The sequence below is a fragment of the Alligator mississippiensis genome, chromosome 2 (assembly GCF_030867095.1).
Source record: "Alligator mississippiensis isolate rAllMis1 chromosome 2, rAllMis1, whole genome shotgun sequence".
Classification (NCBI taxonomy): Eukaryota; Metazoa; Chordata; order Crocodylia; family Alligatoridae; genus Alligator; species Alligator mississippiensis.
Genome location: NC_081825.1, coordinates 1,888,619 through 1,914,130, shown reverse-complemented (window position 1 = coordinate 1,914,130; position 25,512 = coordinate 1,888,619). Strand labels below are relative to the sequence as shown.

General features: G+C 51.5%; 1 long non-coding RNA gene across 3 annotated transcripts; it reads right to left on the bottom strand.

Annotated features, from left to right (window-relative positions):
• Positions 1-386: 386 nt before the first annotated feature.
• LOC109285407 (uncharacterized) lies at positions 387-24,980 on the bottom strand. Of its 3 annotated transcripts, none has more exons than XR_009459445.1 (6): positions 23,763-24,979; positions 23,068-23,189; positions 22,863-22,976; positions 22,491-22,648; positions 20,495-20,779; positions 387-4,168 (listed from the first exon to the last, which is right to left on the bottom strand). It is a non-coding gene; the product is annotated as an uncharacterized LOC109285407 (long non-coding RNA). The 3 variants fall into 3 exon arrangements; XR_009459444.1 differs by lacking the exon at positions 387-4,168 and adding an exon at positions 4,918-11,230 and having other exon boundaries at positions 20,495-20,782; positions 23,763-24,980; XR_009459443.1 differs by lacking the exon at positions 387-4,168 and adding an exon at positions 4,918-11,230.
• Positions 24,981-25,512: the final 532 nt, after the last annotated feature.

The following is a 25,512-nucleotide window of genomic DNA, read 5'->3' as shown; positions in this document are numbered from 1 at the left end:
ACAGGCTTCTTCTTTCAGCTGCCAATGTAACTGTAACACTCTGCTCTATCCTGAATCCTGCTTCCCTCCCTCCTACCCCATCGGACGGAGAACCTCATGATTGCTTAACTGTAACTACCCAGCTTTTGACCCCTCGTATGGATCTTAAAGATGCACCACTACAGAACCCAGATCTCCTGCTACATGTAGATGGCTCCTGCCTTCAGAAACTCCCAGGGACAGCTCCCTGCTGGCTACGCAGTCTGTGATCAACACCACGTTTTCGAAGCTTACCAGTTGCCTCATGCCCGCTCTGCTCAAGTGGCTGAACTGGTAGCCCTCACTCGAGCATGTACCTTGGCTAAGGGTCAATCTGTCACTGTTGGCTACAAATGTCCAACTCGGGATTCTTAAAATTCTGGTTTATTAGGCAGATTGAAACACTGTAATGAAGTTAAATCATAAACTTTGGGGCTGGTCCCCCCCTCCCCTCCCCTCCCCACACCCACACACATGCACACACACAGTAGCAAGCTACAAGAGTCAGGTATACCTATCCTACAAGTGCTGGAGTCTGCCGTCGAGGCTTCTTTCAGCATGGTGTTATCCCTCCATGGCGCAGCAGTACTGTAGCACTTGTCCCATTTGTCTTGCCCATAACATCGGTCAGAAGGTTAAAACTAGACAAGCGGCACACCCCCCACCATGGGGACCTTTCGTAAATTTGCAAATGGACTTTGTTCAAATGCCAAAATGTTGTTCTTTTGAATATATTCTTGTCATTATTGACATGTACTCTGGTTGGGTAGAAGCTTATCCTTGTAAACTTGCGGTCTCCACCACTGTAGCAAAGAAAGTTTGAAAGAATTCATCCCCAGTTTGGGTCAGCTGACTGTGCTCACCATACAACTCGGTTGGCTACATCCAGGATCCAGCCTTCCCGGTTGAACAAGGGGTTCCCAAAATCAACTGTTCAGTGGAGCCCTCTTGTTGAACCATATCTATATTAATCTCTTGGGGCCCCTCTGGGAACTGGATGCAGGTGGTCACCCCTGTGCACACCACCCCGGTGGATTCCTGCCCTGTAAAGGACCGGAGTGTAATTTGATCAATCTCAAATTGCTGCAGGTCCCATTTCCCCCCAAATACATTTAGTGCAGCTCCGGTGTCCAGGAGTGCACTGGTATGCCCTTGAGTTCCCACCGTAACGTGTCTTCGGAGTCTCCCTCCTCGATCCCAATTGAGGGTCCCCAATTTCTCCCATGAGCCAGGGCTTTGCTCAGGGGTCCCATTACGGGGGCTCCATCACTGCTCTTTGGAGACCGGGGCTGAGGCTGCTACCTTCTTAGAAGGGGAGGTGCTGCTCCCTCCCCGGTCAGCTCTGCCATTCTGATAAGCAGCTCGGCTAGAGGCTTTCCATGCCATTTCCCTTTTGGTTCCCCATGCTGCATTAAAAACTTCCACACTGCTGACCAAATCCCGTTTTCCCCCTCTCTTTCCTTTGATACCCTCGGGTTAACCCAGTGTGGGCTGGGGCAATAATTTGTACCCCGAACCCCGTCAGTTTTGGGGTATGCACTTTCATTAGGATAGGTAACCATATAATTCAGTGTGTCATTAAGCTTTTCTCTGAACTGGGCGGCTGCAATCGCCCCCCCCCCCTTGACGTCCAATTAACCTCTCTGCATCCTGAGCCCGGTCTAGGACTTCTCCCAGCACATATCTCCCTGTCTCTCAGAGCGGCCCCATCAGTCCAATTATGGGCTCATGCACGCCTTCCTGTACCTCCTTCCAAAACCCAGGAGGGTAATCTATACTTCTCATGTCCGATGTCCATTTGGTCTCCTTGTCTAGGGGCAGAACCGTCCCTGACAGCAATCCCAACATAACACACCGGATCACACAGTCCCTAACAGGTTCCCCAGGTGTCTGGTGGCTAGCCCCAAACTGTCCCTTAGGTGTCTTTCTCCCCAAACCGATCCCCAAACCCACTATGCTCTGGGGAATATGGTCTCCCCCAAAGCTGTCCTCCTGATCCATAGCTGCCTGAATCCCTGGGGTGGCGCAAGCCCTTAGTAGGCGGTGCCGTTCCCGGACACTCAGGGTTTCACAGGCCACTACGTGGAGGGATTTCTGCAACCACTGTCCCAAATTCCTAATGTTAGCAGATCCCAGGGTCTTGCTCAGGGCTGCTAGATCAGCTCCCCTGAGGGGGACTGTTACCTGTGTGGTTTCCGTGGGTTTTCCCTGAGCATCCTGAGTGACTGAGGTCCACGTGATTGCGCTCACCTCAGGCACCAGGGTCATCTTCTGATCAGACTTAGGGTCTTCAGGAGAGGGCTCCCCTGCATCCTCTGGATCTCCCCACATCTCCCCACCCCAAATCTTTCCCCGATTGAAGGGGATGTCTGGATCCCTGGCTTGGTCTCCCCGGATGGCAGCTGCTACTTGCAGGCTGCGCTCTTGCAGTTCCTTTTTCAAAAGGTTAATGGTATTTAGACAGGGGCCATGGGTTGACCTTGGCTCCCTTCTCGGCTTGGTCTTTAGCCATTGTCTTTACCAATTTTTGGAAGACTTCTCTGCTAGCCTTTTCTTTGTCCAATAATTCCAATTGTCGGGCATTGTCTTGATTTCTTTTTCTCAATTGCTCCTTTTCATTTTTCACGTTCCGAGACAACCCCTTCAGAGTCTGATTCCTGGTTTCCAATTGGACACATCTATCTTGCAGCATTTGAATTTGCTCCTCCTTTTCCTCAATTTCAGAGGCTTGCTGAGCTTTTTCTTCAATTGCGGTTTTTACAGCATGCCATAGTAGTCAGACCAAGGCACAGTGTTTCCTTTGAACTGAGGGTTTTTTACAAAGGCAAAATCTTTGAAATTGGGCTTCAGTGTCCCCTATGGAAAAGCCTGAGGTGCACACATCCTCCCTCCATGGGCTGGGTCCAGCCTTAAGAATCTCCCTACAGACAGGGGAAATTTCATAGATTCATATTTACAGATTCATAGATGTTAGGGTTGGAAGGGACCTCAACAGATCATCGAGCCCGACCCCCTGCATAGGCAGGAAAGAGTGCTGGGTCTAGATGACCCCAGCTAGATACTCATCTAACCTCCTCTTGAAGACCCCCAGGGTAGGGGAGAGCACCACCTCCCTTGGGAGCCCGTTCCAGACCTTGGCCACTCGAACTGTGAAGAAGTTCTTCCTAATGTCCAGTCTAAATCTGCTCTCTGCTAGCTTGTGGCCATTGTTTCTTGTAACCCCCAGGGGCACTTTGGTGAGTCAAGCCTCACCAATTCCCTTCTGTGCCCCCATGATGAACTTATAGGCAGCCACAAGGTCGCCTCTCAACCTTCTCTTACGGAGGCTGAAGAGGTCTAGGTGACCTAGTCTCTCCTTATAGGGCTTGGCCTGCAAGCCCTTAACCATACGCGTGGCCCTTCTCTGGACCCTCTCCAGGTTATCCGCATCCCTCTTGAAGTGTGGTGCCCAGAATTGCACGCAGTACTCCAACTGCGGTCTGACCAGCGCCCGATAGAGGGGAAGTATCACCTCCTTGGACCTGTTCGTCATGCATCTGCTGATGCACGATAAAGTGCCATTGGCTTTTCTGATGGCTTCGTCACACTGCCGACTCATGTTCATCTTGGAGTCCACTAAGAGTCCAAGATCCCTTTCTGCTTCCGTGTCACCCAACAGGGCATTTCCTAGGCAGTAGGTGTGCTGGACATTTATCCTCCCTAGGTGCAGCACTTTGCATTTCTTCTTGTTGAACTGCATCCTGTTGTTTTCTGCCAATTTGTCCAACCTGTCCAGGTCTGCTTGTAGTTATTCCCTGCCCTCCGGCATGTCCACTTCTCCCCACAGTTTTGTGTCATCCGCAAACTTGGACAGAGTACACTTCACTCCCTCGTCCAAGTCGCTGATGAAGACATTAAAGAGTATCGGTCCCAGGACCGAGTCCTGCGGGACCCCACTGCCCACACCCTTCTAGGTCAATACTGACCCATCCACTATGACTCTCTGGGTGCGACCCTTTAGCCAATTCGCCACCCGCCGGACTGTGTAGTCATCCAAGTCACAGCCTCTTAACTTGTTCACCAGTATGGGGTGGGATACCGTATCGAAGGCCTTCCTGAAGTCTAAGTATACGACATCCACCCCTACTCCTGTGTCCAGGCGTTTTGTAACCTGGTCATAAAAAGAGACTAGATTAGTCTGGCATGATCTAGGTGCCACGAACCCGTGCTGGTTTCCCCTCAGCATAATTTGTCCTGCTGGGCTCTCGCAAATGTAAGCCTTGATAGTTTTTTCAAAGACTGTGCCTAGGATGGAGGTGAGACTTACTGACCTATAGTTTCTTGGGTCCTCCTTCCTCCCCTTCTTGAAAATGTGGACCACATTGGCCCTTTTCCAGTCCTCCGGGACTTGGCCCGTGCGCCACGAGCGTTTAAACATTCCCGCCAGTGGCTGCACAATTTCCTCCCTCCGTATCCACTTATCTTCTTGGCCTCCTGATCCAACCTTAGGGTTTTTTTTTCCTAAACAAAGAAATTTTCCTCACCATGCCTCAAGCCTGTGAGTACCCTTGAGCCCCTGTGCTCCTAACCAACTCTGCCCCTTCCCCTGCAGTTCTACTACCAAATCCCTTCCTTGGGATATGCCCCACCCCCCTTAGGTGACAACTAAATCCAGACACTCCTTGAATATGCCCACCCACTTGGGTGAGTCTAAATCCTAGTCCACCCCCTTGGGTGACTTCTAAATCCAGACCCTCCTTGAGTCTGCCCACCCCCTTGGGTGACTATTGCCCACCCACCTTTGTTGATGTGGGTTCTATCTCGAGACACGGTCTCCCCAGTTACCAATCCACTAATATTCCTAGAATAATGCCAGCATTTTCCACCAAATAATGTTGGCTACAAATGTCCAACTCGGAATCCTTAAAATTCTGGTTTATTAGGCGGATTGAAACACTAATGAAGTTAAATCATAAACCTTGGGGCTGGTCCCCACACACAAACACACACACACACATGCACAGACACAGTAGCAAGCTACAAGAGTCAGGTATACCTATCCTACAAGTGCTGGAGTCTGCCGTCGATGGCCAGTCGAGGCTTCTTTCAGCGTGGTGTTATCCTCCAGAAGGGGGTTGCCGGCTGCTCCTCCTGGCTGGACAAGTGAGGTGCTGGTCAAGTTGGAGATGAAGATGGTGCCACTGAAGGTCAGTTTTAACTGCTGTTTATCTGTCCTTGGCAGACTTTGGTGACTCCCCAGTTTTCAGGTTTTCTCAATCCAGGTGTCGTTGACCCTTGTGGGACTTCCACCCTCGGTGGCTACTGGATGGCATCTGTTAGCCCCAGGGGTCATCTGCATATATGCCCAGGTTTGGAAGTCCGTTGATGAATTTTGAATAGGGCTCTGACAGCAGTCAATCTGGAAATATTCAGCCCAAATGTTGATCCCTGGCATTGATTAACTCAGGCCAGGGGTTCTAGCTCTTGATCAGTGATGTTTAGAGATTTCCGGTTGATACATTGTCTCCTATTGATTTCTTCCCCTCGGTTCATCTGCGGTTTCCCAGGTGTTAATGGCTACCTGCTACTGTGTTATGCATTCAATCACTGATTCACTCGCTCTTTCAGGGTCCCGCCTGATACAGGGAACTGGCAGTTTGATTCCTGCTCTTGTTAACATTGTTACAATGTATAACTTACTTCTGAAACTAAACACATTTAGTTGAACGTTGAAAGGTAAGGAGTATAAAGTATAAGCTAGAAGAGTAATGCCATGACACACAAATAGATAACAATACCAAAATACAAGGGGAGATACAAAATGCACGCATCCAGTTTTAAAACACAATTCTTAATCTTAAAGTGAATGAAAGAGGAAGGAAGAAAAGGAAGAAGAAGAGAAACTTATCCAAGGAGGAGACAGCCAATGCAGGCAAGAGGAAAAGGGGGCTTTTTGCTACAAGGGATCACTCCATGCTGTTTTCAGGACACTGATGAAGATATGAAACAAAACTGATCCCTGGGGCACTCCACCTGATGCTAGCTGCTTACTATACATCAATCCATTGATTACTATCCTCTGAGCCTGGTGATACATCCAGTTTCCTATCCACCTTACAGTCCATTCATCCAACCCAGACTTCCTTAGTTTGCCTGCAAGAATGTTGTGGGAGACCATAGCAAAAGACTTGCTAAAATCAAGTTACCCCACATCCACAGGGCCAGTCATCTCAGCATACAAGGCAATCAGGTTGGTCAGGCATGGCTGGCACTTGGTGAATCCACGCTGACTCTTCGTGATCCCCTTCTCCTCCTCTGAGTGCTTAGAAATGGATACCTGGAGGATCTGCTCCATAATTTTTTCCAGGGACTGAGGTGAGAACGACCCATGTTTAGTTCCCTGGATCCTGCTTTTTCCTATTCTTAAATATGGGCACTATGTTTGCCCTTTTCCAATCATCCAGGACCTCTCCTGATCCCCATGTGTTTTCATAGATGATGGTCAGTGGCTCTACCATCTCATCAGCAAACTCCCTCAGCACCCTCGGGTGCATCCAGTCCAGCCCCACAGACTTGTATATATCCAGCTGTTCTAAATAGTCCCTAAGGGTACCCAGAGACAGAGATGGAGGGGAACAAAGTGGGAGCAGGAAATGTCCTTTTCTGTTTTTCTTTTGTGAATGGAGGTTCAGAGCACAGGGAAGAGGGCACATGGCCCAGTGCTGTCCTGGCACCGGACCAGCTCACGCTGGTCAAGGCCAACCTGCAAGTGCTGCAGCCATGGGACATTCCCTGCCCTCAGGGAGCTTGCAGCATCCACCCCTGCATGTTGCCCCTGCGCCATCCAAACCACTGCAGCCAGCACCGCTAGTATGCGCCCACGTCTTCACCTGACTTATGCACGTTTGGGCTAAATCCAGACACCTGACTGTACACCCGACACAAAGGAAGATCAGCTTTGACTGGCCTGCACCATTCACTCCTGACAGCCAGTGTGAATGGATCTGGGAGAGATTCTGGAAATCTTCATGTTCCTGTGACAGTCATTCCCAGACAGTAGAACATGCAACCAGGGGTTTGAAGTGCAGCAAAACAGATGGTGAGAAAATCGCAGGGGAAAAATCAATCTTAGTGTCAGAGCAGTAGGGCAACAGGACCAGCTGCCCCAGGGAGCTGCAGACCCTGCTTCCCTGGAGGTTTCCAAGCAGAGGTTGGATGGGGGCTGTGTGTAGTGGCTTAGGAAGAGTGTCCTGCTGCCTCCATGCAGAGGCCTGGATTAGATGCTTGAGGTCTCTCCAACCCTGTAACATCACAGTATGGTGAATAACAGTGCTACTTGCCGAGTCCTGCCACAATATGCAGGAGAATCCAAGACTTTTTTATGATCCCTTTTCTGCCAGCTGGTAGTTGGCTGGGGCAGGAAGCAAGGTTTTTGGCACAAAGATCTGTGCTCTTAGCCTGAGAACCCAGGTACACCAGTGCAGTTGTTGCAGACAAACCAACAGTCTCCAGGGCTGTCTCAACAGGAAAGTCCCTGCCAAGGGCAGGGCGGTGGTTCTCCTGCTCCATCCCACACTGGAGACTGCCCAGGTCTGGGCCCCACACTGCCAGGAGGATGTGGACAGATTGGGAAGAGCCCAGTGCAGAGCAACAAAAATGATCAGGGCCTGGGAGGCAAGACAGCTGAACACAGGCTGGAAGAGCTGGGGGGATTGAGTCTGGAGAGGAGAAAACTGAGTGGGGATTTGACCAGTCTGCAAAGCCCTGCAGGGCAATGGCAGAGAGGCGGGAGATGGGCTTTTCTCTGTGGCTGCAGAGGACAGGGCGAGGAACAATGGTCCCAAGCTACAGCAGGGGAATTGGAGGTTGGACATGAAGGAGGAGCTTTGTGACTCCAAGCAGGGCTGAGTGCTGGAACAGGCCCTAGACACGTGGGGGAGTGTCTGGCAAGTCCCAGGAGCAGGCTGCATAGAGGTGTCTGGGATGGTGTAGTGAGGGCTGGTGCCACCTTAAGCAGGGGGCTGGACTAGATGACCGTGTGAGGACCCTTCCGGCTATCTTTCCAATAGTCTGTTGATCCTAAGCACCTAGATGGATTCTCTCACAGTTCCCGATATGACCCAGCAGAAGTTAATTGAAATCTTGTCAGCCTCTGCTGCTACAACACAGGGACGATGCATTTCCTTAACTGTGCCTTTAGTGACGTATGCACACGTGATGTAACCCAGATACCTCTACCAGGGTAACTGGACGCTTCTGTCCACATCTTCCCAACATCTTCATCTCCAAAGACCAGAGAATTTGGTTGCTTTGTTCTTTTAACATTAAGACCTGGGCTCTTCAGCTCACTCTGCTATTCTCACAAGGTTTCTTGTCCTCCTCAAATCCCTCTGCAGATCAAACGCCCATCACTGTGATAAGAAGTAGGTTAGGAATGGGGCCTAGTGAAAACCAATTTTCATTTCCAGAGGATCTCTAGTACAGGGGCTTGTTCTAACTTGTGCACAGGATTGAGGTACTTACGTTTCAAAAGGTCAGTTTGCTTTTCTCTTGCTTTCTTTTTCCTCTATTTCCCCCAGAGAATTTCCTTAGGGAAGTGCTCAAATGCCTTCTTGAGCTAAAGGAAGACCATACAGATCATTTGTACACTCGGGAATTTCACATGCTCTGAAATGTGTCTTTCTGCCTACTTTAAGAGTCACAGAAATGAAAGGCTGGAAGGAACCACAAAAGATGCTCGGGTGCAACCACCCTGCTCTGGGCAGGTATAGTGCTGAGATAAAATAACCCCTGCAAGGTGTGCATCCACTCTTCTTCTGAAGACCCCCAGGGTAGGTGCCTGCACCACACCCACTGGCAGTTTATTCCAGAGTCCGGGCACACGAACCGTAAAGAAGTATTTCCTCATATCCAGTCAGAAACCTTCTTCTAGGAGTTAGTGACCATTGCTCCTGGTTTTCTCCTGGGACACTTACGTGAATAGTTGTTCGCCTAGCCCCTGATATATTTGTAAGCTGCCACAAATCTCCCCAAATCGTCTCTTTTCTAGGCTGAACAATCCCATATCTGTCAGCCTTTCCTTGTATGGCTTGCTCTTCAGGTCTCTAATAATGTAAGTGGCTCTTTTCTGGACTCTCTCAAGCTTCTCCACATCCAACCCAGAACTATAGCCAGCAGAGCAAATAATACTCTGACATGCATCAATCGATGCATCTCCAGCAAAACCAAGGAGGTGATTCTTCTGCTCTGCTCAGCCTTGGTGAGACCGCAGATGAAGTACTGCATCCAGTTCTGGGCACCGCGCTTCAACAGGGACATGGTAAATCTTGAGAGAGTCCAGAGAAGAGCCATCCACATGATCAGAGACTTGCACAGCAAGCCATACGAGGAAAGGCTGAGGGACCTGGGACTCTTCAGCATGAAAAAGAGAAGGCTGAAAGGGGACCTGGTAGCAGCTTACCACTACATCAGGGGAGTACAGCAAGAGCTCGGTGAAAAACTGTTCATCACAGCACCCTCGGGGGAGCACCAGGAGTAATGGTCACAAGCTCCAGGAAGACCGTTTTGGGCTCAACAGTAGGAAAAACTTCTTTACAGTTAGAGTGTCCAGACTGTGGAAGAAGCTCCCTCCAGAGCTGGTGCAATCACTGACCCTGCAAATCTTCAATAGGAAAATGGACGATCACCTAGCTGGAGTCACCTGACCCCAGTTATCTTTCCTGCTTGGGATCGTCCGAGGTCCCTTCCAGCCTTATAGTCCATGAATCTTTGGGCTCACCCTGCAGTTAACTAAAGGCTGCTATCAAATCCACACCCCCGTCTTCGTTTCTCCAGACTATTTAAGTCCAGTTCCCTGAGCCTCTTCTCCCAAACATGTCCCTCATCCCACTCTGTGCTTTCACTGCCCTCTGTTGGCTATCTCCAACTTGCCCACATCCTTTCTGAAGTTGGGGTCCGAAAACTGGACCCAGTACTCCAGATGAGTACTCACCAATGGAGAAAAGGGCAATAATTCCTTCTGTCTGTTTCCTGGCAAGGCTCCTCCCAATGCAGTCCAGGATGGCATTAGGCTTCTTGGGAGCAAGGGCACACTGCTGACTCCTATCCAGCTTCTTGTCCACTGTAAGCCCAGGTCCTTTCCTGCAGAGCTGCTTTTTAACTGGTTGGTTTCAAGCCTGTAGCGGTGCCTGGGATTGCTCCATCCTAACTACAGGACTTTGCACGTGTCCTTGTTGGACCTCATATGATTTCTTTTGGCCCAATCCTCCCATTTGTCTAGTTCACTCTGAATCCTAGCCTCACCCCATTGTGTAGCTATTACTTCCCCCAGCTTGGTGCCATCCGTGAACTTGCTTAGGGTGCCCTCCATCCTTTCTTCCAGATTGTTAATGAAGATACTGAACAAAACCTGCCCCAGAACCAACCCCTAGGGCACTCCACTTAATACTGGCTGCCAACTAGACCTTGAGCTATTGATCACTACCTGTTGAGTCTGATGATCCAGCCAGCTATCTGTCCACCTTACAGTTCGGTCATCCAAGCCAGACTTCCTTAGCTTACTTGCAAGAATGCTGTGAGAGCCTGTATGAAAAGCCTTGCTAAAATCAATATTCAAAAAACTAGAACTCTTGGTTCCAAAATGATACCTTTTATTAGACCAACTGGAAAATGGAAGAAAAATGTCCTTTTCTGCAAGCTTTCAGGATCAAAGTCCCTTTGTCATAGTCTGGGAAAATTGTAGATGGTACAAGATGGTAAAAAGTCCCCAAAGGTAGGAAATAAACTTCATTTTTGCACAGAGGTAGCTGAAGCAGGAAGGCTGTCCCTCTGGGTCCATGAGAGTGTCTTTGTGAGCTGTGTTGAGTAGCTCTTTGATGCATTGATCAGGTCAAATTCCTTCCCTGGAGGTGTCAGATGGCAGGCAGGGAGATAAAAAAAAACCCTAAAATCAAGGGATATGCCGTCCACTGCTTCCCCTGCATCCACAGAGCCAGCCGTCTTATCATAGAAGGCAGCCAGGTTGGTTAGGCATGACTTGCCCTTGATGAATCCGTGCTGACTTCTCCCAATAATCCCCTTATCCTCCAAGTTCTTCACAGTGGATTCCTTGAAGACCTGCTCCATGGTTTTTCCAGGGACTGAGGTGAGGCTGACTGGTCTGTATTTCCCTGAACCGTCCTTCTCCATTTCTTAAGGATTGGTGCTAGATTTGCCCTTGTCCAATCATACAGGACTGACCACAAATGCAGGGTAGATAAAAACCAATTTTTTTTAAATCAGATTTTTTTAATTTAAATTGGATTCTTTTTTTAGAAGCATCAATAAAATCAATTTCTCTCTCGTTTAAAAAAATAACAGTTACAATTAAATCTCATCACAAACATGCTAAACTTACACGTACCGTCTCATAAAAATGAATGAATGGCTCTGTCACACTCACACATGTTGAGTTACCTACCAATCAAACATGGGCATTCATTTCAGTTTTTCATCTCATGAAAATGGCTCTAGTCTGTCTGTCCAGCCTAACGACCAGCTCTTGCTTCTTGAAAGTTGTGGGCTTTCAGTTTCTGTTTCTCAGCGGACTGAATTCACACGTGCAAAGAACCAGGCTGGATAACATAGTTGTTCTGTGCTTATGTGGCGGTGGAGCTGGGCCAAGCAAGGCAGAGGAGTTAGTTAAGACACTGTCTTAAAGACAGAGAGACAGTATAGGAAAGGACGGAGGCAGAGTAGAAAGGAAGAGTGGAGTGGACTGCAGAGGAAAAGCTTGAAGGCTTTCCCTTCAAGATCCCTTTCCACAGAGGTGGAAAGGGATCTTAGAGTCCTAGTGGACTCCAAGATGAACATGAGCCGGCAGTGTGACGAAGCCATCAGAAAAGCCAATGGCACTTTATCGTGCATCAGCAGATGCATGACGAATAGGTCTAGGGAGGTGATACCTCCCCTCTATAGGGCGTTGGTCAGACCGCAGTTGGAGTACTGCGTGCAATTCTGGGCGCCACACTTCAAGAAGGATGCGGATAACCTGGAGAGGGTACAGAGAAGGGCAACTCGTATGGTCAAGGGCCTGCAGACCAAGCACTACGAGGAGAGACTAGAGAAACTGGACCTTTTCAGCCTCCGCAAGAGAAGGTTGAGAGGCGACCTTGTGGCTGCCTATAAGTTCATCATGGGGGCACAGAAGGGAATTGGTGAGGATTTATTCAGCAAGGCGCCCCCGGGGGTTACAAGAAACAATGGCCACAAGCTAGCAGAGAGCAGATTTAGACTGGACATTAGGAAGAACTTCTTCACAGTTCGAGTGGCCGAGGTCTGGAACGGGCTCCCAAGGGAGGTGGTGCTCTCCCCTACCCTGGGGGTCTTCAAGAGGAGGTTAGACGAGTATCTAGCTGGGGTCATCTAGACCCAGCACTCTTTCCTGCTTATGCAGGGGGTCGGACTTGATGTTCTATTGAGGTCCCTTCTGACCCTAACATCTCTGAATCTATGAATCTATGAATCTATGAATCTATGAAAAGGGAAGACATTATTCATAGTTTCTAGGGTTGGAAGGGACCTGAACATATCATCAAGTCCGACCTCCTGCCCTGGGCAGGAACGGGTGCTGACATCAGAGAATCAAAGAAGTCATGTCAGAAGGGACCTTGTAGATCTTCAAGTCTGACCTCTTGCCTGGCCAGGAGAGAAACTGGGCTCAAGTGACCCCAGCCATGTAGACATGGAGCTGCTTCTTAAAGACCCCCAGGGAGGAGCCAGCACCACTTCCCTTGGAAGTTGGTTCCAGATCCTAAAAGCCCTGACTGTGAATTAGTTCCTATGGATATCTAATCTAAACCTACTGTCCAACAATTTGTGGCCGTTATTCCTCGTTATCCCGGGGGGTGCTGGGGGAAACAAGGATGAACAGGTTCAGGTCCCGTAGCCTCTCATTGTAGGGTCTCTCCTGATGCCTCCGGATCATGTGGGTGGACCTCCTCTGGACCCTCTCAATGTTGTCCACATCCCTCTTGAAGTGGGGTGCCCAGAACTGGACACAGTACTCCAGCTGTGGCCTGACCAGTGTCACGTAGAGGGGGAGGATCACCTCCTTGGCTTTACTTGAGATGCACCTGTGGATGTACGATAGGGTCCGGTTAGCCCTGCCAACCGTGACCTCGCACTGGCGACCCATGTTCAGCTTGGCGTCAATGAAGGCTCCAAGATCCCTTTCTGCCTCTGTGCTCTCAAGAAGGGAGTTTCCCATCTTATTAGCATGTTGCCGGTTGCTACTGCCCAAGTACAGCACCCTGCACTTGTCCGTATTGAAACACATCCTGTTTTTGTTAGCCCACCCTTGCAACCTATCCATGTCTTTCTGCAGTGTTTTCCTCCCTGTTAACAGGGCCACCTCACCCCAGATTTTGGTATCATCAGCGAATTTGAACAGGTTGCTTTTCACCCCGTCATCCAAATTGCTGATAAAGAAATTGAACAGCGCGGGCCCAATGACCGAGCCCTGGGGGACTCTGCTGCCCACTTCCCCCCAGGTCGAATATCACCCATCCACCACCACCCTCTGAGTACAACCCATCAGCGAATTAGCAATCCATCTGAGCATGTACTCATCGATGCCACAGTCGCCTAGTTTTTTAATGAGGGTGGGGTGGGAGACAGTGTCAAAGGCCTTGCTGAAGTCCAGAAAGACTACATCCACGGCGACACCTGCATCCAGTGCTTTTGTGACCTGATCATAAAAGGCAATCAGGTTGGTCTGACATGAACTGTCCCTAATGAAACTGTGCTGGTTGACCCTAAGCATCATCCCTGATGCCGGCCCATCACAGATGTGCTCCTTGATGATCTTCTCAAAGAGTTTCCCCAGGATTGAGGTAAGACTGACGGGCCTATCATTGCCCGGGTCCTCCCTCCTCCCTTTCTTAAAGATGGGGACCACATTGGCTATCTCCCAATCATCTGGCACCTGGCCCGAGCACCACGAGCACTCATAAAGCCATGCCAAGGGCCCTGCAATAACCCCTGCTAGCTCCCTCAACACCCTGGGGTGGAGAGTATCTGGATCTACTGAAAGGAACATGCCCAGCCCCTCCAGAAGCACTCTAACCTGGTCCTCCTCAACCTTATGTCTTGGGGCATTCCCCTTGAGTCCATCTGGAAACGCGGTGGGGGAGTCCCGGTCCCTGCCCAAGAAAATGGAGGTGAAGAATTTGTTAAAGAGGTCTGCCTTCTCTTCTGACGCAACCACCATTTTTCCCAGCGCATCTTGCAGGGGCCCCACATTTCCCAGCGCCTTTTTCATCCTCCCTATATATTTCAAAAAGGACTTTTTATTATCCTTGATCTTGGACACTAGTCCTAACTCTATGTCTTCCTTAGCTTTCCTAACAGCCCCCATACAGGCCCGAGCAGTGGAGGTCTACTCTTCTTTGGAGATAGTCCCAACCTTCCACCGGGTGTACGCCACCTTTTTGGCAACCAGGCATTCCTGGATGTCCTTGGTGAGCCAGGGAGGCTTTCAGGTACTCTTGCCCACCTTGCTTCTTGTTGGGATCATCACCTCTTGGGCCCCGAGTATCGTCTTCTTAAGGAACGACCACTCATCTTGGGCACTGAGTTCCCCTGCCCTCGAGAACCCCAGCGCCTCTCCCACCAATCTCAACTCATTGAAGTTGGCCCTCTTGAAGTCTAGGGCTACCGCCTTGCTGCAGGCCCTTGACACCGTGCACTGGATGAATTCCAGCAAGCGATGATCGCTATCACCCAGGTGGTCCAGGACCTGGAGCCCCCTTACCAGATCATCGCCTGTGGCCAGGACCAGGGCCAACAGTACATTTCCTCTGGTAGGACTGTGCACCTCCTGGGTTAAGTGGAGGTCCTGTATCTCAGCCAGCAAACTCCTAGAAGGGTCCAACCTGGCTGACTGCTCCTCCCAACAGATGTCTGGGTAATTTAGACCACCCATGACAACTACATCCCTTGCCTTAAGTGCCTCTGCAAGCTGGCCCAAAAATTCCTGGTCCAGCTCTTCCCTGGCCTGTAGTAGACCCTCACCGTTAAATCCCTCTCTCCACAACACCCTTGTATCTTCATAGATTTCATAGATTTCATAGACATTCGGGCTGGAAGGGACCTCGGAAAATCATTGAGTCCAGCCCTCTGCCCAAAGGGCAGGACGTCAGCTGGGGTCATAGGATCCCAGCAAGATAAGCATCCAGCTTGCTCCTGAATGTGTTCAATGTAAAAGCTTGAGCCACCTCCGGTGGCAGGCTGTTCCAGACCTTGGGGGCTCGGTCAGTAAAGAAATTCTTCCTTATGTCCAGCCTGAAACAGTGTTGTAGTAGTTTATGACCGTTCGACCTGGTCGTCATCCCTTGGGGCGCTCTGGTGAACAAACGTTCCCCCACATACTGGTGGTCACCCCTGATAAACTTATAGGTGGCCATCAGATCACCCCTGAGCCTGCGCTTTTCCGGGCTAAAGAGCCCCAGGGCTCTCAGCCTGTCATCGTAGGGTCTGCTTCCCTGACCTCTGATCATGTGCGTGGCTCTTCTCTGGACTCTCTCAAGCTTCTCCACATCCTTTTTGAATTGTGGAGCCCAAAACTGGATGCAGTACTCCAGCTGTGGCCTCACCAAGGACGAGTACAAGGGGAGAATGACATCCTGGGATTTGCTTGAGAAGCATCTATGGATGCAAGCCAGCGTTTTGGTCGCTTTACTAGCCACAGCATCGCACTGCAGGCTCATGTTCATCTTGTGGTCAATGATGACCCCCAAATCTCTTTCTTCCATAGTGCTAGCCAACATAGCACTGCTGAGCCTATAAGGATGCTGCGGGCTTTTCTTCCCAAGGTGGAGAACCTTGCATTTATCGGCGTTGAACACCATCAGATTCTCGTCCGCCCACTTGCTGAGCCTGTCCAGGTCAGCCTGGATCATCCGTCTGTCTTCTGGTGTGGATGCTTTGCCCCAAAGTTTGGTGTCATCGGCGAACTTGGCCAGTCCACTTCTGACTCCAGTGTCCACATCATTAATGAAGATGTTGAACAGTATGGGTCCAAGGACAGAGCCTTGGGGGACCCCACTCATCACAGGACACCATGATGAGTGACTTCTATCAATTACTACCCTCTGGGTCTGACCACGGACCAATTTTCCAGCCAGTGGATCGTGGTGGACCCAAGGCAACAATTGGCCACCTTCACCAAGAGGTGATCATGGGACACCAGATCGAAGGCTTTTTTGAAGTCAAGATATATGACATCAATCTCTTCTCCCTAGTCCAGGTGATAGGTCACCTGGTCGTAGAAGGAAATGAGATTGGTCAAGCAAGACCTACCCGCAACAAACCCGTGCTGGCTATCCCTTAAGATGTTGGCGTCGGCCAGTCCATTAAGGATGGCCTCCTTAATAAACTTTTCTAAGATCTTCCCCGGGATAGAAGTCAGGCTGATGGGCCTATAGTTAGCCGGATCCACTTTCCTCCCTTTCTTGAAGATAGGCACCACATTGGCCTTCTTCCAGTCTTCGGGCAGTACACCAGAGCGCCAAGAGTTTTCAAAGATCAGCGCTAGAGGCTGGGCTATGATGCTCGCCAGCTCCTTGAGTACCCTGGGGTGAAGATTGTCAGGGCCGGCTGACTTGAAGGTATCCAGCTTCTCAAGATGTTCCTTCATGAAGTCAGCATCAATGGAGGGCAGGGGATCACCCTCACCCAGACTTCCCGGCCCTGTAGCGGGCATGGGCGTCCCATGGGGCTGATGAAAGACCAACACAAAGTACCTATTTAATAGGTTGGCTTTTTCCTGGGCGTCAGTTGTCAGTTGCCCCATCTGGTTCAGCAGGAGTCCAACGTTGCCCCTGCTTTTCCTCCGGCTCCCCAAGTATCTGAAAAAGGACTTTTTATTGTCCTTGATGCTCAAAGCTAGTTGGAGTTCAGTTGCAGCCTCGGCTTTCCTGGTCAGCTCCCTACAGGACCGGACCAGTGCAGAGTAATCCTCCTTGGAGGTGACTCCCATCCTCCATCCTTTGTAGGCCTTTCTTTTTAGCCTCAGGAGGTCTGCTAGGTCCCTGGAGAGCCAGGGGGGCTGCTGTGCCCTCTTGCTGCCTTTCCTCTGAGATGGAATAGACTTAGTTTGTGCATTGAGGATCGCTCCCTTGAGGAGCAACCACTCTTCTTGAACTCCCCTTTCTCCGTGGTCATGGTCCCTTAGGGCCTCACTGACAAGCCTCCTGAGCTTGTCAAAGTCGGCTTTCCTGAAGTCAAGGACTTGCGTGTTGCTGACTGACTTGCCAGCTTTTTGGCGGATGGTGAAGGTGATCAGCTTGTGGTTGCTGTCACCCAGCATCCCATCGATAACTAGGTCGCCGACTAGGTCATCCACAGTAGGCAATACCAGGTCGAGCAGTGCTTTGCCTCTCATTGGCCCATAGACTTCTTGAGTCAGGTAGAGGTCATCCACACACGAGAGAAAGGTTTGCGACCACTCAGATTTTGCTAAGCGATCCTCCCATGAGATGTCTGGGTAGTTGAAGTCATCCATGACAACCATGGTCCTAGAGCATGCCGCCTAAGCCAGTTCCAGGGCAAACTCCTGGTCAAGCTCAGGACTTTGGGTGGGAGGTCTGCAGTAGACTCCCACAGTTGTGTCCCCTGTGCCGTGTTCCCCACGGATTTTAACACAGAGGGTCTTCAGTCATCCACCGTGGTCGCCAATATCAGCTTGCAGGGACGTCTATCTTTCCTTAAGATAGAGAGCTATACCCCCGCCCCTTTTATCTACATTATCACTCCTGTACAGGGTATAGCCATCTATACCCGTGGTCCAGTCATGGGTGGAGTCCCACCAGGCCTCCGTTATCCCTATGACATCATAATTGTTTGCACTGAGCAGAAGGATGAGCTCCTCCTGCTTATTCCCCAGGCTTCTGGCATTAGTGTACAGGCAGGCAAGTGCCCCCTGGGGGGCTCCTTCCTTGCCCACAGGTTTTACCAGGGCTGGGGCTGGGGTGGGCTCCCTTAAGTGCCTTGATCTGCTGGCTTTGCAAGGTTGCTCAGCTGGCCAGAAGTGGCGGTAGTCCCCCCGTCCCCCAGCGGGCTTTGTTTAAAGCCCGGTGGAGCAGGTCAGCCAGTCTGGCTGAGAAGAGCCTCCTCCCCAGGGGAGAGAGGTGGAGGCCATCTCTTCCCAGCAGCTCGCTGCCTCTCACACCAAAGAGCGGGCTGTGGTGATGAAAGCCAAAGCCTTTCCGACGACACCAGCACTTCAGTCTTTGGTTGACCACGTAGAATATCCTCTCCCTCCTCGGCCCATAGCCTGAGACTGGGAGGATTGATGAGAACACCACCTGTGCCCCCAGACCATTTAGCCCCGCTCCCAAATCCCTGTAGCGCCTCATGACCCAGCTGGGAGCACTCCGAGCTGTGTCATTGGTGCCCACATGAATAAGGAGCATGGGATAGTGGTCTGTGGGTTTGAGGAGCTTTGGGATCCTCTCCTCAATGTCCTGGATGCGGGCCCCCGGGAACCAGCAGACTTCCCAGGCTAAGGGGTCTGGGTGGCAGATTGCCCCCTCAGTCCCCCTCAGGAGGGAGTCTCCCACAACAAACACCTTACGTTTTGTCTTGGGGAGAGCAGGGGCGGTAGCTGCAGTTGGGCCCATGTTGCCTGTGGGAGCCGGAAACTCAGCAGGCTCTGCTGGAGCAGCAAGAGGTGCGTCCCTGTTGCTCAGCTCTGGTCGGGCAGGGGCCTTGGTGTGGTGGGCCTTAGGGCCCTTGACCACCTTGGTTCATGCCCCTGGCTGGACAGAGCGGGAGGGCCCGGAGTCCTCCTTTGGCCTGAAGGGAGACAGTGGTCTACCCTCCGCCTCCCAAGGGAGAAAGGCCTGGCAGTAGGAGTCTATCTCCTGCTCGCAGTCCCTGATGGCTCGCAGTCTCTGGACTGTGGACTGGAGCTCACCAGCTGCCGTGCCAGAGACCCCAAAAGGGAGCAGACCCCACAAGTAGAGGTAACCATGCTCCCAGGCCCCAGAGCCTGAAAAAGGGACAGGCAGCCCCCGCAGCTGAGAGCCAGGGGCTCCGTCCACGTGGAGCCCGGAACCAGGGGCTCCATCTGGGTGGCAGTCTCTGAGGTGCCAGAGGGGGGGGCCGCAGAGCCCGAGGGGATCCTCAGGGTGCAGCGCGTGCCGATCTGTGTCATGCCTCTGGTAGGCTGGCTACGGCTGGGACTGTCTACCCTAAGCAGTGCGCAGGCAGGGTCCCAGGCCCTCCCCTCCGAACTCCACGATAACTCGCGAGCCGGCAGAGAAGTGTGCCTGTTTGCGCAGCCTGTTCTCTTGGCTCCCTGGGGGGCCAGCTGAAGTAGGGGCCTGGCCGGGATTTGACCTGGCCCAGCTCCACTCAGTCACCTCCTCCCACTCACTAAGAGGTTAGCCCCCTCTCTTCACGGGCCCCATTAACCACCGGCTGTGCTGGGAGTCGGCGGGGGGCTCCGCGGCTCCTGGAGGTTTTCTGGGGGGCTTCGGGGGAGCAGGGGCGCAGTGGGCTTTCACCCGCGCATATCTCAACGCTTCCCAGCCTAACTGCGGCTTTTTTCCTGTCGGCGGGCCCTTTTAAACAGCATGCATGAAACCAGAGAACTTCAGCTTGCCCCTCCTCTGACCCCATTTTGCTGGCAGAAGATGTGTATTGCTCTTTGACATAAAGCGCCACACCCCCTCCCATCCTTCCTTCTCTATCCCTCCTGTAGAGCCTATAGCCCCTAATGCTAACTGCCCAGTCGTGGGATGAATCCCACCACGTTTCCGTGATCCCTACTATGTCTGGGTTTGAACTGGCTATTCTGAGGGCCAGTTCCTCCTCTTTGTTCCCCATACTACAAGCATTGGTATACAGGCATTAGTATACAGATCATCACACGCCAGCCAGATATCTATCCAACCTCCTCTTGAAGACCCCAAAGGTAGGAGAGAGCACCCACCCTGGGAGCCCATTCCAGAGCCTGGCAGCCCTAACTATAAAGCAATGCCTCTTGATATCAAGCCTGAGCCTGCTCTCAATCAACTTGTGGCTGTTATTCCTTGTTATCCCAGGTGGTGCCCAGGGGAACAGAGCCTCACCTATATGCTGCTGGTCAACCATGGTGAGTTTATAGACGGCCACCAGATCCCTTCACAGTCCTCTCCTCTGGAGACTGAATAGATTCATAGATTAATAGATGTTAGGGTCGGAAGGGACCTCAATAGATCATTGAGTCCGACCCCCTGCATAAGCAGGAAAGAGTGCTGGGTCTAGATGACCCCAGCTAGATACTCATCCAACCTCCTCTTGAAGACCCCCAGGGTAGGGGAGAGCACCACCTCCCTTGGGAGCCCGTTCCAGACCTTGGCCACTGGAACTGTGAAGAAGTTCTTCCTAATGTCCAATCTAAATCTGCTCTCTGCTAGCTTGTGGCCATTATTTCTTGTATCCCCCGGGGGCGCCTTGGTGAATAAATACTCACCAATTCCCTTCTGTGCCCCCATGATGAACTTATAGGCAGCAAACAAGGTCGCCTCTCAACCTTCTTCTCTGGAGGCTGAAAAGGTCCAGATTCTCTAGTCTCTCCTCGTAGGGCTTGGTCTGCAGGCCCTTGACCATATGAGTTGCCCTTCTCTCGTCCCTCTCCAGGTTATCCGCATCCCTCTTGAAGTGTGGCGCCCAAAATTGCACACAGTACTCCAACTGAGGTCTGACCAGCGCCCGATAGAGGGGAAGTATCACCTCCTTGGATCTGTTCGTCATGCATCTGCTGATGCACAATAAAGTGCCATTAGTTTTTCTGATTACTTCGTCACACTGTCCAATCATTTTCATCTTGGAGTCCACTAGGACTCCAAGATCCCTTTCCACCTCTGTGCCACCCAGCAGGTCATTCCCTAGGCTGTAGGTGTGCTGGACATTTTTCCTCCCTAGGTGCAGCACTTTGCATTTCTCCTTGTTGAACTGCATCCTGTTGTTTCCTGCCCACTTGTCCAACCTGTCCAGGTCTGCCTGCAGCTGTTCCCTGCCCTCCGGCGTGTCCACTTCTCCCCATAGCTTTGTGTCATCTGCAAACTTGGACAGAGTACACTTCACTCCCTCGTCCAAGTCACTGATGAAGAAATTAAAGAGTATCGGTCCAAGGACCGAGCCCTGCAGGACCCCACTGCCCACACCCTTCCAGGTCAATACCGACCCATCCACCACAACTCTTTGGGTGCGACCCTCTAGCCAATTCGCCACCCACCAGACTGGGTAGTCATCCAAGTCACAGCCTCTTAACTTGTTCACCAGTATGGGGTGGGATACCGTATCGAAGGCCTTCCTGAAGTCTAAGTATACGACATCCACCCCTCCTCCTGTGTTCAGGCTTTTCGTAACCTGGTCATAAAAAGAGACTAGATTGGTCTGTTACGATCTGTCTGCTACAAACCCGTGCTGGTTTCCCCTCAGCATAATTTGTCCTGCCGGGCTCTCGCAAATGTGAGCCTTGATAATTTTTTCAAAGATTTTGCCAAGGATGGAGGTGAGACTGACTGGCCTATAGTTGCCCGGGTCCTCCTTCCTCCCTTTCTTCAACCACATTGGCCCTTTTCCAATCTTCCGGGACTTGGCCTGTGCGCCACGAGCATTCAAATATTTCCGCCAGTGGCTGTGTAATGACGTCAGCCAGTGCCTTCAGCACCCTCGGATGGAGCTCATCCAGGCATGCCAACTTAAAGGCGTCCAGTTCCTTGAAGTGACTCTGCACCATCTCAGGGTCTATGCATGTTAGTCTGGCACTTTGCTGCTGCCTCTCCACAACCCCAGTGAGAGACTTGTCGTGCCCCTCGCTTAGGAACACTGAGGCAAAGAACTCGTTGAGGAGTTCAGCCTTGTCCCCCCTGTCCATCACTAATTGTTTCTGCCCATTTAGTAGGGGTCCTATTCCTCCCTGGGCCTTCCTTTAACTCCCTATATACCTAGAAAACAATTTCTTGTTGTCTTTTACTTGGGATGCCATCCTCAGCTCCATGGTAGCTTTGTCCCGTCTAACTGCCTCCCTACAAGCGTGAGTAGAGGAGGTATACTCCTCTTTGGTGATCTCTCCCTGTTTCCACTTTTTATGTGCTCCCCTTTTGGCCCTTAGGCTACCCTGGGTTTCTGTGGTCAGCCAAGGAAGCCTCCTGGTCCCTTTCCCTCTTTTACCTCACACGGGGATCATCTTGCTTTGTGCCCGAAGGATCATTTCCTTAAGGCACAGCCACCCTTCCTGGACTCCCATCACTTCAAAACTCCTACTCTGCAGTGCGTCCTTGACTAATCGCCTGAATTCATTGAAATCAGCTTTCCTAAAGTCTAGCACTTTCACCCTACTAGTTACCTTACCCACTCGACGGCTTATGGTGAATTCTATTATTAGGTGATCTCCCTTTTTTCCCCACCCTGTCCTTTCTGTACAATCTATAGCCCTCAATATGTACCACCCACATGCTTACCTTTGGGGGACAGGTGAAGCCCATCCCAACTGAGCATGTCCCTCGTCGTAATGTGCGAGTTGTTGCCAGGAAGCCGAAGCCTGCCTCGAGACACCACTGCCAAAGCCACTGATTGGTCTCTCTGATGCCATTCTCATGCAGTCTTCCACGTCCGTTCACTGGTAGGATGGAAGAGAATACCACCTGTGCACCAATCTCCCTCAGCACTCTGCCCAGAGCACTGTAGTCTGCCATCAGGTGATCGGGGGTACTCCTGGCCACATCATTAGTACCCACATGGCCTAGGACCATGGGGTAGTAATCGGTGGTCTTGATCCTGGCCTGGATTACTTCCTTCACATCCTGAATCTTTGCTCCGGGCAGGCAGTATACCTCTCGTGTTGAGGGGTCCTTGTGACAGATGGGCCCTTCCGTTCCTCTCAGAATGGAGTAGCCTGTGAAAAGCACTCGTCGCCTGCTCCTCTGGGTCCACTTGGATCTCTTGACCTGTTCAGAGTGTGGAGAATGTGGTGTTGCTTCCTGCCCAAAGGTTTCCTCCTCTCCTTCCATTTCCTGCAGGGTCGCCAGGGCCTTGTACCTGTTGTCCAGTCAGACTGGAGGAACTGGTATCAGTTCGCTGCGACCATCTCCAGTCCTAGATGTGACCATCTGCCACTCTGCTGTGGAGGGCACTGCCCGGGATGCTTCTTCCTTAGGTGCCTGGTCCAGCAGGGAAAGGAAATAACTGACAATTTCCTCCTCCGCCTCCCTGATCCCCCTCAGCCTGCTAACCTCCTCCCGGAGCTCCCTCGCCTGTGCCTCCAGAGCCCTAAGATTGGCACCTGCCAGACAGGTGTGGGGGCCCCCAATCTCTGCCCCCCCCGACCCTGCTGGGGATCCCCCGCAGGCCAGGAGGTAGGGGGACATCAGCTCCCCCATGGGCTCAGTCTGGGTGGAGGCCTCAGACCAGCCCCGGGTAGCCTTGTCCCCCTGGGCAGAGGCCCTAGCAGCACTCCTCGGCAACACCATTCTATAAGCTGCTGTTTGTGGATCTGTCTGGTGTCTATTCCCTACCCGTACAGGAGTCTCTCTCCTGGCCCTTTCTGCCTGCCCAATGGCGCGAACGCCAGTGCAATCACCGGCGTGCTCTTACAGAGCCCAGCCTGTTTGGGTGCTGTGTTCATGCTGCGCGGCTCAGGAGCGCGGTTCCCTACAGGCTCAGTTATACGGGACCCGGGGGGGCTTCCCCTCCGGAACCAGCTCAGCTGTGCCGGGTCCCTCCGCTCCACTTACCTTTGGGGGATCAGCCATTGCTGCCCCTGCTGCCGATTCCTCTGCTGCTGCTGCTGCTGCCTCCAGTCAGTCAGTTGGTAAAGTTGGTAAAGGGGCACACGTGCATGCGGGACACACATGTACCTGGCTCCTCTCCTTCCCGCTGCTGGTTCCCGAGTGACGGCTCTGACAAAATAGACTATTAGCACAGATCTCACCCATATCTGAAGCAGGAGAACCCTGGTACTGAGAAGACGACTATGGATAGAGGAAGAAACAAAGCAGTATGTTCATCAAAAACAGAAACCTATTGATAAAAAACAAAAACTTACCTAATTGGTGGCTACATGACTAAAGGATTATAAATATCATCATCTTGAAAAGAGAAAAAACAAGCTGCTTCCTCTCCAATCCTTGATAGTGTTTAAAGACTGAAAGACATCTAGTCTTCCTTCAGGGAACCAGCCAGCTCTGTGTCACCTTGCCAGCTGACAGAGAAGTGTGCAGGTTTCCCTCGATTTAAACGAGTTCTTTATATACGAATCTGCTCTTATGCGATGAGCATATTTAAGCCCATAATTCGTTATATGCAAGGTAAATTCACTCTTATACAATCCACATAGGCGCTTCCCCTGCCCAAGCAGACAAGCCTGTGAGGGGAGGGGAAAGGGCCATGGCCCCACTCACCCCAGCCCCACCTGCAGCAGCCCCGGGGGCAGCTGGCACCAGCTGTCTGCAGCCACTGGGCTGCACCGTGCTCCACCTGTCCCCACTCACCTCTGTTCCCTGGTTGCACCATGCCCTGCTGCAGGCAGCTAGCACCGGCCGCTCCCAGGGCTGCTGCAGCAGGGACTGGGGTGAGTAGGGACAGGCAGAGCCCCAGGAGGTTCGAGGAATGGTGCATCCCAGCAGCTACAGGCAGCTGGTGGCAGCTGCTCCTGGGGCTGCTGCAGCAGGGACCAGGGTGAGTGCCATGTCCCACATGACCCAGGGCTCTGCTTGCCCGCACTCACCCCAGCCCATGCTGGAGGGGCCTTGGGAGCAGCCAACAGAAGCTGCCTGCACCAGGGTACGGCGGAGCACAGGAGCAGAGGTGAGTGGGAACAGGTGGAGCATGGTGCAGCCAGGCAGCTTCCGCCAGCCACTCCAGGAGCTGGGGTGAGTGCCACTCTGTTCCCCCTGCTTTGCTGTCTTGTGCAGCCCAGGGAGCAGCACACCTCCCCACACCCTTTCCCTAGTCCCAGCCCCACTCCCTCCCTCCCTGCCATGGGAACCTATCCCTATGTGTTACATTGTCAAGTGGGTTCACTTTATGCAAATTTAATTTATGCACCTTTCTCCACGAACACATGTATAGCATAAATCAAGGGAAACCTGTATTCATAGGACTGGTAATATGCATATATAATTGAATTGCTGCATAAAACTATATTTATATGTATACCAGTAGTTAATACTTTGTAATTATGAATAAATTGATCTAGTTCGGAACTAAATGACTTGCACTTGGAGAAGTTCAAAAGCTTCTCATTTGGGGAAAGAGAAAGATTTGGAGGCTTATAAACAACGGAAGCTCAGGGCGGGCCCCAAGGAGGACTATTCCACAATGGCCACAATGGCATTTGCAGGGAACAGAGACGAAAAGCTAAAGCAATGACCAAACTTAGATTAGCAACAGGAATCAAGGACAACAAAAAGTTTGTCTTTGGGCACATAGGGAACAGGAGGAAAACAAATGGGAGAGTGGGGCCATTTTTCAACAACTCAGGAG